Source organism: Columba livia, chromosome 2 (assembly GCF_036013475.1).
Source record: "Columba livia isolate bColLiv1 breed racing homer chromosome 2, bColLiv1.pat.W.v2, whole genome shotgun sequence".
Lineage (NCBI taxonomy): Eukaryota > Metazoa > Chordata > Aves > Columbiformes > Columbidae > Columba > Columba livia.
Window position 1 is genome coordinate 147,411,800 of NC_088603.1, and position 11,865 is coordinate 147,423,664.

Below are 11,865 nucleotides of genomic sequence, written 5' to 3' on the forward strand. Positions count from 1 at the left end.
TATACATCTTAGGACTAAGATCTTTACAGGTTAAGATGAATGTTTGTCACTTTGCAGCACAGACTTTCAAGAAACAACAACCTTACCCATGAACCCTCATCGGGAGCTGAAATTAGGGCCTTAATACGAAGTTTAATATAAAGATGAACATAAGCCACATCAATTAACTGAAGTTGTTTCTCTAATCCTCTTATATGAATCGGCCCTTCTCCCTCACGGGACACAACATGCACACAGAGCTTCATTATCTCTATTCTTCCAAGCTCAACTGAGGCAACCTATTCACAGCTGAGGGCAGAGTCTTTTCCAGTCACAAATTTGCTGAAGGGACTAGAAGGGGCCTGATGCAGCGTACATGCTGTGTCTGCTTTGTAAGCCAAAGGCTGCTTTTGAAGGGTGCCTGTTCAGAAGATGCTGGTTTGACTTTTCTCACTAATACCTTTAGCAATTTCATCCATGTGCAGCTTACATGTAGGTAGCACGGTCACTGTTACGTGTGATGGCTTCAGGAACACAAAAGGATGTAGGGAATACCTCTCTGAGGGTCCTGGCACAGGCTGAAGCTGACCAAACATCTAGTTCCCCCTTGGTAAACTGTGCCTGTTAGCTCACATTTGGTTTTCATGGCCTTTTCTTTTACACTGTATTCTCTAAATTTGAAGAGTTTCAACATGCCATTTGTCCCCTCCTGCGTAAAAAACACTCTCTGTGGAAGTATTTTTCTCTTTAATTTTAAGGGCAATTTTAAAGGGTTCCCAGAGGCACTCCAGACCACAGCAGTGCCTCAGGACAGCTCTAAGATCTCTGCTACCCTTTATAAATCCAACAAAATGGGATTTTGATTCTAATTTAAAAACTCAAGCTACCAGTAACAAACAATTATCTATCATGGTTTCCATTTCAGAATGAAGTATGCTTGACACAACTTAAAAGAATGGTGCCCATTTCTCGCCCAATATATCTTTTTTATCTTTGTTTTCATTTTAAGATAGTTTGTTTCTCAATAGAAAAGATGGTTTCATCTGAGATAACACAGACAGAACTCATTCTTATTTTTCTTTTTTATAGTTTGCCAGCTATATTCAGTAATTCCAGTTCTGTTCTCTGCACTGATCCCATATCTATTGGGAGTTTTCTGTGTACTTATATTCAAAGGCTGGTTGGCGGATTCAGTATGACTTCTGATTTTTTTATTTCTTTTTTCTTTCTTCTGGCATTAAGAGAAAGGCAACTTCACTGCAGTTCAGAGCATGGTGATTTTAATTGCTAGCACCTCAGGTGGCATGAGGACTGACACAATGGGTAGCCAGAGTGATTTGGCATTTGTGATGGAGAGGAGATGGCAATTACTTTGTGCACAGGATCAGAGTGGCATGTTTCCTACTGCTGCAGATGCTTTCTGGGATTTTAAATGAAGAACACTTAACATAATAATTTTTGCTTTATCACTGCATCTAACCATCACTGATAGGCAATGGCATATGGCAAATCTAGGGCTTTGCTGTGCCTTGTAACCTGTAGTAATCATGCAAAAGGGGGTTAGGACCCTGGAACCATGGAGAAAATTTGCTGATTTTGCCCATATGACTCTTGAAACATGTTCATTGGGGAAGGAAAAAAGAAAAAATCTGTGTGAGCCATTTGTTGACTATGGGAAAAGAAAGGGAGGAAAGGACACAGCTATGAACTTTCGGATGTCTCTTCTATGCCCTGTGACATACTGACACTTAACAAGTCCTGCGCCAGATGCACAGGATCATGAAGACCACTTTGTGTAAAAGGAAGACAGATGAGCTCAGAACAGCTGTAAATGGCAGAGAACCACACCATTGTGGTGATTACATATAACACACCACAGCTATGCAAAGGCCTTTTGACAATCTTTTCAACAGAAAACTTTTGGGTACCCGAAGTGTTCTGCAAGATGATTAAATCTTCATTGTTAACAAAACACAACTGAATGACATGTTTGCTGGCTACCTTGGCTAACTGCTGTGCAGATAGGCAGATATCATGCCCCCTAGCATGCTGTAGATCAGGCTGAATTATGTAAACCATTATCGATGTATAACTTATACCAAAGGAAAACAAAAAATTCTTTATCCAGGGTCCTCTTTACCTTCCAACTGTGCCTTATTACACTGATAAAGTTCTGCCACTGACTATGTGGCAATTCTGGGTACCCAGAAAGCCTACAGCTTCTGAAATGAGTTAGATCAAAGCAGAATCTGACTAAACGTTTGGGGAAGGACAAGGGAGTCTGCACCAAAGACAGAGTGAACAAAGTCTTCAAATCTGTCAGGGTAGAGACCAACTGTTTTCAAACAGTCTCAGCCCAGTCACCACCTAGGTCTCTGTCTAAACATTAAAAGAGAAAAACATTAACTTTGTTTCAAACTGTGAGTAAAATACAACTTGATCACTTCCATCTTGGCTCAAGGCAGAGGTAGGACCCTGAGCTGAATAGCAGTGGGATTGCCACATGGACACAGACATGTTCATTCTCACCTTTAAGGAGTTACTGTGCCTACTTCAGTTTACAGAGATGTGAGAGGCAAAGAGAGTAAGTGATTTGCCCAAGGTCATGGTCAAAATCTATGACATGAATAGGAACTAAATCCTGACCTATTGAAACCAAGTTCTGCATTTGAACTGCAAGATGTTTCTTTCTTCATTTTATGGACAGGTAGTTAAAAGACTTACCAATGTGGAAATATTTAAACAATCCTGGCAAACACACCACAAATCCATAGCTGTTGTATGTAAATACCTCTCAGATGTCACTGCACGTCCTAATTTGTCCTCCATTCCTTTTGCTGGCTCAGCAAGGTGTCACATAAAATTAGACAGAGAAGTTAACACATTAAGCTTTTATTGATCTCAATAAGTTACAGTAAAAAATGACCAGAGTCTTAATGAAGAGAAAAAATGGTCATCTACAATGCTCATACAGTAACTGTGATGCAATCCAAAATATCAGTTATTGATTAGGAAAGAATAAAAACAAATTATTTAACTCTCACAATGCCAAATATCTAGAGCCAACATCCAAGCTTATCCTAATGTTGTAACACATCCCAAACAACTCTCTGTTATCACTACAAAAATCCTTGACTAAAGTCACTTACTTCTAACAAAAGTTTTTCAGTCCTAAACTAGTAACATTAAAGAGACAGTTGTCACTGCCTTGTCCTTTCCTTGGACAGGGTGTTAAGCAGAAGACTAAAATTAGCTTTATAAAAGGAAGCTTTTTATATTTTTTTAATGGAAAGCCTTTCTTCAGTTCAGTTCCCTGGGAGGCCTACCCTTGCCCTCTCTGCACACATTAGTAGAGAAGAAAAGTCTCAAACTCGGCAGGTGAAATCTTTACTTTCCTCAAGGTGATGGCAAAATATCGATCAATTTAAGGCTGTAGTTTCACTACTGGCATTTAGTGAGAAACACAGCAAAAGCAGCTCATAACGAAGATCTCTGCCTTACAAGCCTCAGTCTCTGACATCTGTATTTGGATGGTCATCAGCCATCTACTGAAGCTACACGTTTCTGCCAGTCAGTTTGTCTGACTGACAGCAAGAAGCATCACTTGCTAGAGATGATGAAACTCCTATTAGTCCTTAGATGTCCTTACTTTGATCTAGCAAAAACTTTTGAGCCAGGAGTGATGTGGTACTTACTGACTTGCAAACTCTTGAAGACAGAAAGCCTGAGGGTAAGGCAGGACAATTCCTCTTCAGCCCCTGAGCCTTAACACAAAGGCAGATTAATTTCTCTTTTACAAATGCTCAATTTAGTTCAGAGGAGCCATGGCCTAAAGGGAATCCTGATGACACTCAGTTTTATATTTCTACCTCAGAAAGCTTGACGAATGTGTTTGAGCATCTCAGAAAAACCTCTTTGCAAGGAACTTGATGAGAGAGAGGTAACACTAGGGTAACCGAGTATTTGGGAAAGCATGAGAAGACATGAAAAAACGATGTTGTTTTATACTCTCACAGATGCAACCAGTCTTTCCAAGTTCTCCTAGTACTGAGGGTTCAGGCCTTGATCCTCAGAGCCATAGGTTTCAATCTGGTTGCCTTTTGAAGAGCCCGTTCTCTCCTGGCAGATCCAAAAGAGATTCTTGCTTGGAGGCTCTCACCACATGCTGCAGATTCTCTAAGAAGGGTATCTTGGAGACATCAGAAATTAAGATGTCTTGGTGTCCTTCAAACTTCCTCTTGGCAACATTTGCCCTGCCTGTTCATTAACGTTTGCTATCACACCACCAAACCCCATGGCTCATCTTGGCTGGACACCCCAGCTAAACCCTTCCAGATTTCCATTTCCCTCAGTCCTAGAGAAAGCGAGTGATAAACACTTTGTCATTCCTGCTGACAGTGGAGATGTCAGAACAAATGAAAGATACCTTCACAGCAACCAGGTTGTTTAAACTTTAATAAACCTTTTGTCTCAGCCCTGCCCTTCGAGTGACCCTGTCCACAGGCGCCAGGAGCTCAGCCGGTGTCGATGCCGGAACATGGGTGAACCTCGGTGCCTCGCCAGGCTCTGCCATACAGAGTTACTGCTCTGGTGAAACTCCTGCTATGGCACATTGGCAGGATTGCACAAGGCCCTAGACACACTGACAAGTATCTGAAAAGAGAAAAACAAAGAAATGTAAAAATAAGAGATTAATAGGTGAATGGAAAGTGAACTGAGTTGCCTTCCTTCACATCAGCGCATCACTGCATTTCACTTCAGCAAAACCATTTCTGGCTTGGGCCACCATCACCGAAAATTGACCTTGGCCCACATCTGGCAAATAATCGGAAACAGGAAAAGATATTACTCTACAATGACAGCTTGCTGTCCTAGAGGCCAGGAAATGTCATTATTATTGTATTACTAGGCACCAAATTAAGCCTAATCTCTTAAGTTTGTGGTAGCATTTATGTTAAACAGATCATCTTCCTCTGTAAGAGAACTTCTGTAGACACAGAGAAACTTTTAGATTGCAAAAGTTCTTCAGTGAAAGACACCAGGACAGAAAAACTTGCTGATAAAGAAGAATTTTCTTCTTCAAATTACATTAAAAATCCTGTGACCAGTAGGGAAATGAGAACATGAATCTGACAAAAGCTGGTCTTGCCCCCAGTCCTGCTTGCTTTGAAATTGTACTTTGTATGTTTTTTTTTCCTGCAAAGCTGAAGTCAAATTACTGTGACTTTTTAGTATACCTCAAGCTGACAACTGTCAGTATCTCATTGATTCTTGCGATAGTTTATGGTTTATCTCTGGAAATTTACCTCTGGAAATAAATGACTCAGTGTCAATCTCAGCTTCTTTTTTTTAAAAAAAAGAAAAAAGGATGGCCACAAGGTCCAACCCTAACGGTCATCGGGAAATTTGAAAATGTAACACAAATACCTCCCTACTACCAGGCTCGGAAATGAGGTAGTAAATATAATAAATCTAAACTTTCATTCAATCTTGTGAGTTTCAAGCCAATCTCATACTATTTGGAGCTTGAGCATGACCTTTGAATGCTTGGGCATGGGCAATAATAAAGTCTTCTTGTCTTCTTTGAAAAAGGTGGTGCCCTTCTGTCCTTTTGGTTCTTCTGAGGGCCATTTCTCTTCCAAGTTGGCAGTCTATCCTTGGCCCATGAGGCATTTAATGTAACAATTATATTAAAAACAACGAGGAAAGTCCAGGCAATTGCACTGGGGGTATCCATTTTCCTTCTTCTGATTTCATTTCTCCTCTCTTCTTGTAGTTTCCTTCTTCTGATTAGCCACACAGCTCTGCTTGCACACAAGGGCAGGCTGGGATAACCGGCTGGTTCTGCTGTGGCAGGGGAGGTTGTCCTCATCTCGCTACTTCTATCCCTGCTCCTACCCTTTGCACCCATGCAGATCCCTGCTCCAGGGCTGTGTAACACTTTCCCTTTGAGAGTATTTTGCATGTCTCTAAAAAAAAAAAAAAAGTATCTGCACTATTCTGAGAACCATCCTCACAGAACAACAGATGATTTAGCCAATATTGGACACAGCAGCCCAAAATTAGGTTTGTGAGCGTCCAATGTTTATCTTTACTGAAAACTGACAGCTATGATCCTGGATATTCATGTTTAAATTTATTGCTGCTTATATTTTTTTGTTGATTTCATGTGTTTGAATGACACATATTTACCAAAATTGGAATTTATCTGACTAAGCAATGGCAGAGTTAGTCATAAACTTCCTGAGAGGAACTGATGAATTCCTGACATGCGCAGATGCCATGGGCACAGGCAGGCCACTTACTGGCAGTTCAGGAACTGATTGCCTTCAGGAAATTATGCCTGCTCATTTTTCCAGTAATAAAGTGCAGTTTTTCCTTTATTTTCTGGTGCACTTTCTCCCATGGAGATATTAAATGCAGTTTTCCTTTCTGATAGTTATATCAAATTGTTTTCATTAGCACTTTGCATAATACAGTGTCTTTCAACATTTCGATTGAAGCTCCTTTCCAAAATGCTCTTCATCCAATTCTGGGGACATTTTAATCTTTATGCTGTGTCAATTATGGTCTTCAAGACTGTGCAGAAGCTGCTTACTAATTTTTTTAAAACTTTCTGTTACTTGGAGGACTGGGCCTTTTCATTTGCAGATGTACTTGGAAAAACATAAAATGAGCAACTATTTGATTCACTGGTGATGATACTGTCCATTAACACTATGAGGAGAGTGCCTTTCTCCTGATATCTTGTTGAAAATACAATGATTTTTGATAACAGAAAGTAGAAAGCAGAGCCTTATCCCAATATAACTTTTATTTTTATCATCTCTGAGCAGATGTTCAAGCTTCCTTGCTTTTCACATGCATCAGCTGTTTCCTCTGAAGTAAGAAAAGCGGTAAGACTCCTCATCATTGTGCAAGCATCATGCTAACTGCAACCACGAAAACCTCCTCTACACTGGGGAATGTGCAAATCCTTTGTGGCAATATCCCCAAACATCAAAACAGGAACTTTGTGTTGTCTTAACAGTCATGGACTACATCAGTGAGAAACACTGATGCAACAAAGGAAGATGCTCTTGAAACAGATCTTTTGCAGGATCCTGTGCTCTGGGATGTTTTATTCTCATGCTGTGGGTCTGAACAATTAGGCAATTTAGTAGTACAAGGCCCTAAGTACGAGAAAATGCTGTTCAGGATAAGAATCTCAAGAGCACAATTATGCACTGAGGAGAAGAAAAAGGACACAATTTGTTTCAAAATATAACTTAAAAAAAAGGTCTAGGTTTTGTTTTTTTTTTTTCATCAAAAAATGTGATGAAAGACAGAAGCATACTAATTGACTATGAGTAATTAAAATGGAAACTCTCTGAGCCTGCTTGCAAGTTCCAGGTTGCATAACACGGTAGAGAGATGGTGTTCATGGCCTTCCTTCACCAAGGAATTCCCAGCCATGCAAGGACACACAGACATTTAAAAACCTAAACTATGACATGTGATATGGCATGGTTACCTTCATGTCATCTCAATTCGTGCCTTGAACCTGTCCTTTATGTATATAATTCAAAAGTTTTATATATGTAGGTACACATCTGTTTATACATATGGGAAAAGATGAAAGCAAACATGCTGTTTCCCAGTTCAAAACATGCTGTTTAAAACTGCTTTGGTGCAAACTAAGGAAAACTCAGGAGAGTGCATTCACAGCACCACTTGGCTGGTACTTACTGAGAAATAAGACCTAATACAGATGGTGTGCTGCACTCCTGCTAACTGTGGTCAACTGGAGCAAATAAAATCATATTCAGTTCTTTCAAAAGGTATTCCTTGTGAAGGGATTGTGTCAAAGCAGCAACACAAGCATAGAAGAGAAACCAGAATGACCAAAAAGACTAAGCAAAACAGACAAAAATAGAATAGTAAAACCAGGGAAGACAAGAGGTTTTTTTTCATCTGCATGCTTATCAGCTCCAAAGAATAGACTGTGCCCATCGCACTCGAGCTGCCAGAAATCCCTACTGCAGTGGGAGGGTTATTACACATGCAAGATATCAAGCTGACAGTGTGGTCTTGACGCAGGGGCTCTGGCAATCATCAAAGCAATGGTGATGGATGGACTGTTGACTATAGATGACAGCAAGAAAATAACAAGAAGATATGGCAGAAAGCAGCAACTGAGGCTTACAATGACAGAAGCTGCAGAAGTGAAGACACCTCATTCCCATGTGTCATGAATAAACAGAAATGAGGCTAGTAATTTCATGGGGCATATTAATATTGAGTGCTTATGCAGTGTCTTAAACCTATGTATATGAGCTTTGTGTAAATATATGCCAGCATAAATCAGATGAACTTTGGATTTCTGGATTAAAGGTTTTTGAGTGTGGATTTCATTTCCGGACAAAAAACAGGCTTTGAGGGAAAGCAGATGTTTTCCACAAATGTTTCTGTTGTACTAGAAAGATATTTTTGTTAAAAAAAGGGAGAAACATCAGAAAGAATTTTCTTAGAACTCTTGCAGAAAATAGGCCAGTGAAAAAGATTATCCTGCAGGGGCATTTTCTTGTGGTGTACACGGAAAAAGCGGGACGAAAAATACAAGTTTGCATAGAGGAGAGGTCCAATAGAAGCAAAAAAAGTTCACATCTCTGCTCAATTGTTTTTCTTTTTCCAAGATTTCCAATTATTTCACATGTATTAATACTTGTAACACTGAAATGAAAACACCCCTGGAGGCATTATGTCTGAATTATGACCCAGGAGTTTTATTAGAACTGTTGTGCAATTTTTTCAAAACTTTGAGTGAAGAGGAAGGTGAAGCCAGATAAATTTTCCTTACACCAGCACGTTGTATTTTTCCTCCACCGCATTGCAGTATAACAACTGCTTTGTTTGGCAGAATGACATTTCATTACCTAGACATATGGGAATTCATTTAAAAAATAGCTAAAGAATGAAACTATCCAATTAATAGTAATAGTTGAGAATTAATTCCCCTTGACTGACAATTTATACTAAGTAGTGTAAGTATGAACTGCACATAAATCCATGAAGACTACCTGCCTAGACTAATCATATGAAGGAGTTTCTGACCTACTCTCTTTGATTACTAACTCAGAATTTAGATTTTTTGTTCAAGCTCTAAATAGAAAATGACATTTCTTGTCAGGATACAACATCACTGTTATAACTGTAGAAGCAGCACAGGTCTCTGACAACCAGATAGCAGGAGCTGCCAATTTTATGTGTAAAATCTTGAGGAAGGCTCCATCTCCCACTCTTTCTAAAGGGACCTGGGGGACCAGCACATCAGGTGTTTTTGAGAGGCAGGGGAGAGGAAAAAAGCAAACCCTCTCACTCTTTTCAAATGTATCTGGGGGGCTGGGAAAGGAAAGGCAATATTTAAAAAGGAAATAGGTCTTTTGTAGAAGCACTGGCTAGGAAGACCATGATTGGACAAAGTTATTAACAACTGAAAAATCACATTCTGCACATCTGCCATGAATTTGCATAGTGCTGTCTTAACTACTGTTCAAATCAAAGCCAGTTCAAGTAAACAGAAAAGTCCCTCTGATTTAATTAATTATTAATTTCAGAGATAAGAAAGGCTAAACAGCAAGTATTTGCAGTTTTACTTGGCAAGCATATTGTAGCTTACACCACAGTGCAGTGAAAAATATTCTATTCATGCATAGTTGTGTTATCGTAATTGCCAAAATGGTTCAGTATCATTTTAGTTATTAAGGCACTAATGAACCTTTAAACACATGCTGAGTTCCAGTGATGTGATAGATTTACTTGCAGGACAACGAGTGAAAGCCTTTTGCTTTTCCTGAGGTAGAAATGTTAGTACTTTAAGGAAGAATTCATATAATTTGACTTTATGTAGAACTAAGGCACCTAGTCTAAGCTAGTCACTTCAGCGCCATATAAAATCAATGGAAACAGACAGAAATACCAGCAGCAATTCAGAAATGAATGAAAATATAAGGACAGGCAGAGGCCGACAGACCACCTAGTTGTGTACTGTGCTTCCAGAAGTGGTCAGCATAAGATGCCATGTGGATAGCTCTGGACATCTCAAGTAAGTGGTCAAACTTCCCCACAGTCCTCCCCAAACCCCACAGCCAGCAGACTGTGCAGTTCCAAGGCCGGGAGGAGCATCTCATTCCTCCTTCCAATGACAGGGTTCCAAGAGAGGACCAAGAAGGCACAGCTCAGCTTCTTCCAATGCTTCTCTCTTGCCATGAGAAAAACAGCTGCCTAAACGCCTCACTTGTAACTGCTTCAGTCGGTTGTTTGTGCTTGGCAGCTTCTCACCAGGCAGTGTCCATGCAGCTGGGGAGCTGCTTGTACAAAGTCTGGGCAGTTACTAATTCAGCTACCTCAAAACATAATTTCACAAGCCCTTCCACTGCATTGCCTTCGGGACAGTCACCATACGCACCATCGATCCTGCAGCAAACCCATGCAAGAAGCCACCCCAAAAGGCCATTAATCCCCAAGCTGAGCACAGCAGGTGTTCGAGCTAGTTAATGCACCACAGCACAAGAAGTTGCTGAGCAGATCTTTACTGCAGCTATGGATCTGCTTCCTAGTACATGATCACTGAATTGGCATGTTATTTATAAATCCTTGACTAACTATATGTATCTTTTGTTTTAGGATGATCAGAATGGTTTGTTATTTTTCTCTTGTACCTCTTGTACAAATGAATATCAGTCTGCAGACACATCCATGATGTTACGTATCTATATGCATGCAAAAAAATCTTACCAGACGTAGAAGAATCAGTAGGAAGGTGCTGGATTCCACTAGATTTGTTCGGACACCTAAGTTTCCTTGTGCGATGTCAGTCTTCCATTCATGGATGGCTGTTGTGAACTAACTACGTATATAACTTCATAATTAATTCTACTTTATTCTGACAGAAAGCTGAAGTCTTTTAGCAAATTTTTCAGGGTAAATAACAATCAGACCCATTGTTTTGTCATGAAAGTATAGATAAAAACAGCCTTCCTTCAAATGGTATTTATACTTAAAGGTATTTCCTAATATGGCTGTCTGCTGTATGAATCATGACCTGATCCTGGTAACTTGGCAACTGCATTAGTTATTTTATATCTGGCAGCTCACACGGCTCGAAGAGATTGAACAGATTTTTTCTATAGCCAATCATATTTTCTAGTGCTGTTCTAATTGCCACATATGTGGAGCCTTTTGCTCCCATCACTGACAGGAACCTAGTGATTGCATGTACTTTACGCATTCATTGTTGCTGATGTTGTGAATTTTGGAGGAAAACTACCATGAAACAAGGATTTGTTCTGTTAAGAAGCACATCTATGAGCTGTTCGAGGCACTAGGATACAGAAGGATGAGTAAGTCCAGTAATACCACCCATTTGTGATTTAGGATGAGTGAACGTTTAAAAAGATCAAATTAACAAAAGGAATTTAAAAAGAAAGAAAACAGACGTTATTTCCCCAGTCCCAGGCAAAGCATTGCCTTTGTCTCCAAATCCCTCTCAAAACACTTTTTGGGCTACCAACCAGAGAAAGAATTATTGTCAAATACAGATCTGAAAAATCCCAGATCCACTTGTTTCTGTGTTAAATGATGAAGGCAGTAGAATGGAGATTAACTGCCTGTAGCTAAGGATCAGCCTGGAAGGAAATGCAGCAGCAACAAAATAAGAAAAGCCTAATGTTTTAGGAAACATGCAAGGTTAAATAGCTGTCATGAGCAAATGGCAGTCCTGCAATTAGCATTTAATCAAATCTGAGGAAGGGACTCACATGTACTGCCTATCTTATTCCCTCTGCTAATTAGCTGGTTCTAACTATGAAATAGAAATATTTTCTTATTAAAATCAAATTTATACCT

The 11,865-nt window shown here is 39.7% G+C and overlaps 1 long non-coding RNA gene across 1 annotated transcript; it reads right to left on the minus strand.

Annotated features, from left to right (window-relative positions):
• Window positions 1–2,855: 2,855 nt before the first annotated feature.
• Window positions 2,856–11,087, minus strand: LOC135578691 (uncharacterized). Its single transcript, XR_010470754.1, has 2 exons — window positions 10,756–11,087; window positions 2,856–4,632 (listed from the first exon to the last, which is right to left on the minus strand). It is a non-coding gene; the product is annotated as an uncharacterized LOC135578691 (long non-coding RNA).
• Between the last annotated feature and the right edge of the window lie 778 nt (window positions 11,088–11,865).